The sequence below is a fragment of the Setaria italica genome, chromosome VIII (genome assembly GCF_000263155.2).
Source record: "Setaria italica strain Yugu1 chromosome VIII, Setaria_italica_v2.0, whole genome shotgun sequence".
NCBI lineage: Eukaryota > Viridiplantae > Streptophyta > Magnoliopsida > Poales > Poaceae > Setaria > Setaria italica.
In genome coordinates, this window is record NC_028457.1 from 3,734,656 (window position 1) to 3,742,237 (window position 7,582).

Genomic DNA, 7,582 nt, shown 5'->3' on the forward strand with positions numbered 1-7,582 from the left:
ATTATTGACACACTTTTAGTACCATTTAACTAATGTACTAGTGTTTTCAGGTATATTCTTATATTAACCCGCCACTTAACACCAAAAATAACACATATTCGCATATGTGTTGTGTTTTGGACCATATTGCAAAATCACAAAAAATATGACATAAAAGAAGAATTTTTCTACAAGTTGGATTTGTGCACGGACTTTGGATATTGGAAGGCTCCAAACACGAACATTGAACTGCAGGCCCGCAGAAAGAGCTGAAACTTGCATGGTCCATATCTTCCTCATCCGAACTCAGATTAGGGCGAATTTACAGGGAAAATTGCACGGCTTGACGAGATCTACAACTTTCATATGAAGCGCTCAGGCATTGGAGGCCAAAACAGGGCAGGCCGACCAGCCTACAAGGGTCCAGGCTGATCGGCCTTTTGGGCTCCGTTCATCGCCTCTTTTACTGGAGGAAGCCCGCAACGTCCCTAGGGTTATTTTCCAAACACTTAGCCTTGAAGGCACCTCAACCGATGTTGCCAACTATAAATACCTAAGACATTCAACAAGGAGGAGGATCCCGACAAGTTTATATCTAGCCGCCACCACAAGAGAAGAAATAGGGATTAGATCTGATCATGAGCTTCGTCGTCGAAGGGGACCTCCAGAGGAGGGAGGAAACCCCTAGGCCAATCAGCCTAGGGTGGCTCAGGCTGATCGGCCTGAGTCCCTCATGACTCGCCTCATCTTTGTCCTCGATCATGGTGTTCTTCAGGTGCTCCTTACCCCCTTTATTTGTCAACATGTGTAAGATCATGAGGTAAAGCCTCTATTCATCCCTAGGGTTGATATGGTCCTTGATATGTAGCTGCTAGCTACATGTTCTTTATGCCCATTAATGCATCATTATCTATGCCGTTGCATTGCTTCATTTATATATGTCAGATCTCTGTCATGTACAACATATGTTCTTTGTAGAGTTTCTGGTAATCGTGGTGATTAGCTTAACTCCGTGGATGCTTCGATACAGTGTGTGTGAGTGAGGTGGTTAATTATCTCTGCGTAGTGACAGTATGCAGTGGGAAAAAGGCCAAGCGAGCACATAACTGCTGTGATAACTAGTGAGGGCAGCATCCATCTTCTGTAGTAGATGTATATTCTTGTGAACTTAGATACTAGGGAGGGAACGCTTATATCTTTCTCTATCTCCTATCTTGTATCAACCTTTGCTATATTTCCTCAATCTCTGTTTAGTTTGTTTCTCTCTACATAGTAACACTACTGAAAAACTAACTATTAGTCCCAGTTGGTAGGCCTCAAAGCTCTCAAAAAACCATCCGGGATAAATTTTTCGAGATGCAGGGGGAGGGTCTTTAGTCCCGGGTCATCCACCTTTAGTCCTGGTTGGTGTTACCAACAGGGACTAAAAAGTTTCGAAAAAAATGAAAAGAAGTCCCGCGCCCGCCCGCCCGCCTGCGCTGCTGTAACGCCCGCAGAAATCACTAACTAAAATCACCCGTTAAAAATCGTCTTTAAAATCTTTTTACCGCTGAGCTCCCGGAAATCGGAAACCTCCCCCGGCGATTTCGCCGTCCCGGTACCCATGCCGACCCCCACCTATCTTTTTATCTGTGCCCGCGAATCCCGCCGCGTGCCGGTGTCAGACGTCGAGCGCGTGCTCCGACCGCGTACCGCGAGTACCGCCGGTCTCTTCCTTTTTCTCTTTTCTTCTCTTTCTCCTTTTTCTCCTTTCTTTTTCCCTTCTTCTTCCTTCCTCTTTCTTCTTCTTCTTCTTCCTCCCTCCTTCTCTCTCTCCTTCTTCTCTTCCTGGCGCCACTCCCCGGCCGGCCCCCCCCGCCATTACTACCCGGCGCCACTCCCTCCTGGAGCCACACCGCCCGGCTCCCTTGGGCCCGCCGGCCACTCCGCACGGCGCCTGGCGCCCGACCCCGCCCGCGCCTGAACCCGGCCGCGCCCACGCCTGGCGCGTCGCGCCAGCCCGCCCGGCCCCAGCCGGCGCGCCGCGCGTCGCCTCCGCCGGCGCCGCCACCGGTCCCGGCCGACACGCACGCCGTTCGCACGCCATCCGCACGCCACCGCCGGCCCCTACCCGAGCGCCGGACCCGCCGGCCACTCCGCCGCACGCCGGCCATCCGGTCCCCCACCACCGGAGCCTCCCCTCGCCGCCTATAAAAGGAGCCGCCCGGCCGCCCTCTCCTCCACCCACCGCCACGGCCACCGCCGCCCGTTGCCCATCCGCCGCTACTGCCTCCTTACCGCCACCACCACCGCCGCATTTCCACCGCCGCCGCCGCCCCACGGGCGCCGGTGCCCCTACCCCCTCCTTCGACGACGCCGCCCGAGGTGAGGCAAAACGGGGCCTCCACCCCAACCTCCGCCGCCTCGGCCCTCGGCCGCCGCCGGCGCAGCCCCGCCGGCCGGCTACCGCCGGCCACTCTCTCTCTCCCTCTCCCTTCCTCTGTTTCCTGGAAGAAGAAGGAGTCAAAACTCCAAGAATTCCGATCTAACCCTCAAGTTTCCCCAAATTACACATAAGCCCCTCCACTTCCGAAAGAAATTACAAACAGGTCCCTGGTTTATTAAAAATCAGCCCTAAACCTCCGTTTAAGCCCCTAATCCCTGTTTAACCCGTCATTTCATGCGCCAAACTTCCTCCAATTAATCCCAAAATTCACCACGTCATCCTCCAGAATACTTTCGCCGATCCATATCCAAATTTCCCAAAAATAATCCCTCTACCTATTTTCCGTCCGCATTTCCTGTTCGGAGCTCCCGGTTAAAAACCGTTTTCTCTTTTATTTATTTGTGTGTCTGTTTGTGTGTGCCGTAGATCGCGGATTGCCCGAGGAGGAGCCCGAGGAAGAGTTTGACCGCGAGCCCGAGCCCGAGGACCAGTACCGCGAGCCGGAACTCCCGGAAGGCTTTGAAGACGGCAAGTCCAATCTCACCCTTTTGATGCATACTTAATACCTAGTTTTTTTCAAACACAACCTATTGGCCTGTTTTACAAAATGCATATTATTTTATCGCAAGACATGGTTGGATAGCCACTCCTTGATTGTTATGAACATTCCTTGTTGACCTATGCTTATCTCTAAATATGACTCGCTCTGTTTAGTTGATAACCGCCGCTAGAACGCTTAGGAACCTGTTACTCAAATACAAACATTATTACAATGGTGTATTCGGAAAAATTAAGGTGTGTGTGTGTTCAAGTAAGAATAATGGCTTTTGGGTTCGGGAAAGAAATGTGTGGACGGGATGGATGGGTGTTCCTTGTGTGGGATGCCCAGTTGTTGTGCTCGTACCTTGGTGGTTGGGCAATGTTGGGAGATATCCATCCGGTCGTAATTAAGGACCGAGTTAATGTGTCATCTTGCCTAATTCCACTATCGTGCAACCACTCGACCGTTGTATGGGCAACGGCTTAGCATAAATCCCACTAGCTGGATGGTTAGTCCTCAGGAGTGCTGGTGAGCGACGGGAACCCACGGAAAAGGATTAAGATCTTGGTGACTTAAGTCCCGGTTACGGTCTCCTGAATGAGCCGTGGACCCCCCTGGGGTGTTCCGGGAGAACTAGCCAGTCTTAGCTAAGGTGGGTAATGGCTTTGTTAGGATCCGTACCTTCACTAAGGTGATTGCGCTACGGTACCCTACTTGTGGGAAAAGTGTACAACCTCTGCAGAGTTAAAACCTATCCGGGTAGCCGTGTCCACGGAATTGGACGAATTACGGCTTGGTCACATAACTAGTGTTTGGGCAAGGATGTCATGTGTGTGTGTGTGTGTGTGTGGAATTTCAGATGAGTCCGGCAGTTGTGCCGTGCGCTATGACGGACGGGGAGTTCGATAGCGATAAAAGCTTGGATCCTTTGTGTAGGATCAACCCCACTCAGTATTTCGGGTATTAAAGGGAACTTTACAAAAACCTTTCTGAAAACGATCCCCTGCATGTGTTAAAAATTAGCTTTTCCGCAAAGTAAACCCTAGCCTATCCTTGTTATACTTGTGCATAATCTTGCTTGTATTCCCCTCCGTGGATGGGGTTGGACTTGTTGAGTACGTTAGTACTCACCCTTGCTTCATTGCTACAGAGGAAGACCCTGAGTACGTCGCAGAAGACCTCGAGTAGAGGTTGTGTCCGCACCCGACGCTGCCTGTGGTGTTGCCCTGCCCAAGATGCTGCTGCTGCCGTGTAGTCCCGAGTGCTGCCTTTTGGCAGTCGCTTGGTTAGCCGCCGTTATCTATTTACTGTTTATCGCTGCGTGGCTTTCACGCCCGCTCCCTCGGGAGTTGTACGGTAACTGAATTATCTGTCGAATAAATGTGTTATCAGCCTCCTGGGACTGATATTTGTATCACATTTAGTCTCTACTTATGTGGGGACGCTTCAGGTGGTATCAGAGCCGTCGTTGGCTGTAGGACGCAACCTTAGGACTGGATTAGCCCTTTTTTGACCAAAACAAAAGAATTACAAAATTTCTTCCTACCTCTGCTCTATTGAAAAACTAATTTGTGCCCCGGATCTTTTCCAGATGGCCGAGGAAGGATGGGTCAACAGCCACTGCCTGGAGGAGCCTGGTTTTCCCAGATTGTTGTTCGCCTGCATGGACCGCCTTGGGATTTACGAGCGTCCGGAGTACACCAGCAGGGAGTACGAGGACCGCGGGACCCCTCGGTGTGAGATGATTATCTACATCGGGCGGAGTAGCCGCTACCCGGACATCCAGCCATGGAATGTGACTGCCACTGGCTTCCGGCACAAGGATACTTATCAAGTGGCAGCCCGGAAGGCCCTCCGTTTCCTGTGCCAGATCTATGAGAGGCACATTGGCCGCACTCCGATGAGGTTCTACCCGCCTGTCAAGAAGAACCGCCCGGTTTGGCTGGCCCGGGTTCGGACCTTGGAAGGACGTGGACAGCGCGAGGATGACCCCACTGTGCTACACATGGCTGCCTACCTTCTCACCTTGGATGAGCTCTACGACGAGCAGGCTGCTAAGTTGAAGCAGCAACTCCGTAGGGCCGAGGACGCGGAAATCATGGTGAGGAGGCTTCAGGTGAAGTTAGCCGCTGCCGAAGCTCGAGCCGCGGCCGCTCAAAGCAACGAGGCCATTGCCGTTGAGGCTCTCAAGGAGGCTGAGGATTGGCACACCAAGGAACTGAAGGATGCCCACCTTACCATTCGTGCCAGAAGGAGGATGGTGGCCATCGAGGATGACGAGGCCCCGATCCTCGAAGGGATCCCCATTGCCCCAGGACCCAGTAAGCGGAAGAGCCCGGACGCCACCCCGGCACCACCACCTTCAGAAAGAAACTCCGAGGTGTCGGATGGAGTGGTTCCCGAGACCCCTCCCACGGGTGGGACTCTGAAGGATGAGGTGCTGGCCCTCCTCCTCCCAATGGAAGATCACTCAGTCCAGGGAGAAGACTCGCCCCGCGAGTAGTGTGCCCAGCCAGTATTGCCCAAGGAATGGAGCCGTCATGGTCCGCAGTTTAGAGTTGTATCCTCCAGTTGTGTTGTTGTAACCGGTCGTGTAGTGCGTGTTTTGGCCTTACCTCCAGCAGTGTTGTACCCCCGTGGCAAAATAAATAAAATCGTTTGTGTTTGTTGCTTGTTAGTCTGTGTGTTTGTCGACAGGAGGTGGATTCTGTCTCCTCGAAAATACGAATTAACCACTTCAAAGATCACTAAAATCCAAATCATACTCTCATAAAAAGGTCTCACTCAATCTGCAGATGCCGCCCAAGCGTGCCACCAGGACCTCCCCAAGTCAGGCTCATGCCTCCACCAGTGCAGAGAGGCAGCCTGAAAGGCAGGAGCCGCCCCCGGCGGTACTCCCTGAGGAGCAGGAAGTAAGCCAGCCAGAAGGAAGGGGAGAAAGCCAAGTGGGAACACAGCAGCCACCGCCCCCACCGGTCATCGATCTGGTTCAAGTGATGAACAACCAGACCCTTCTGCTGGAAGCTTTAGCCAACGCCGTGACTCGCTAGAGGCCCCGTGGGCAGAATATGAATGAGAAGTTGACTGACTTTCTCCGGACCAAGCCACCCACTTTTGGCGGGTCTGTCAACCCTCTGGACGCGGATGACTGGCTGCGCGTCATCCAGAGGAAGCTGGAACCCTTTGGGTGTGAGAGCAGGGACAAAGTTCTCTTGGCTGCCCACCAGCTCACTGGGAGTGCCCTAGCCTGGTGGGAGAACTACTGCTCGGCTGCCCAGGATGCCTCCACTATCACCTGGGATGAGTTCGTGACGGAATTCCGTCGCTACCACATCCCCGCCGCCACCATGAAGCGCAAGGCGGATGAGTTCCGTGAACTCCGCCAGGGCAACCGCTCGGTGGAGGAGTACACCTTCCAGTTCATGGAGCTGGCCCGTTATGCTCCAGAGGAAGTGGACAAGGACGAGAAGAAGCAGGACATGTTCAAGAAAGGCTTGAACGCGGAGCTAAGGACCCTGCTCACTCCTCAGATCTACCCCGACTTCAACACCTTGATGAACATGGCCATCTTGACTGAGAGGGCCAAGGCAGAAGAGCGGAGGGACAACAAGCGTCGGTTCCTGGAAAACAAGGCACACCAGCAGGACCGATTCCAGAAGCCAAGGAGCTTCGGTCATCCCCTGCCCAGATCCCAAGCTCCCATGCATTATCGGACCCAGTCCCAAACGCCTGGCTCACATCAGACTGCTGCCCCATTCCGGAGCCAGAACTCCATCAAGGCCCCACAGAGCAGCGCCAGCCAGGTCACCAGTAATGGTAGGGCCTGCTTCAACTGCAGAGAGCCAGGGCATTTCATCGCCAACTGCCCCTATGCCAACAAGCCAGCAGCATCAGCCTTGTCCAACTCAGTAGCTGGGCCCAGGACCGCATTGTCAGGAGCCAACCGTGTGCCAGTCCGCAGCAGTGGCAACCCCAGCAACAACAACAGCCCGCAGAGGAGGCCGCCCCAGCAGTCATTTGGTCGAGCCCGCGTCAACCACATCGGCGCGCAGGAAGCTCGCGACGCTCAGGGCGTGGTACTCGGTGAGTTCCTAGTCAGCTCAGTCTTGGCAACAGTACTTTTTGATTCCGGAGCATCACATTCCTTCATATCCTCAAGTTTTGTGGAGAAACATCATATACCTACAGTACTACTAAAGTTACCCCTATTAACCCGGACTCCTGGGGCCGACATTCAGTGTCGACTAGGCTGTTCTCGGGTAAGGATCAATTTAAGTGGGGTAGAGTTTCTAGCGGATCTAGTAGTACTTAAGTCTAAGGGGATAGATGTGATCCTTGGAATGGACTGGTTAAGCCTACATGACAGCCATATAGGGTGTGCGGATAAGGTAGTGCACCTGACAAATCAAGAGGGTGTGCAAGTGACCTGTCACACCAAGGGAAGTGGCCCAGACCCCATGGTGTTCAGCATGGAGACTAAGATCTTAGGAGAGGTCCCGGTAGTGAGTGAATACCCAGACGTCTTTCCTGAGGAGTTACCTGGAATGCCCCCTGACCGAGACATAGAGTTCGTAATTGACCTTGTCCCCGGAACCTCCCCTATAGCCAAGAGACCCTATAGGATGGCAGCCTCAGAG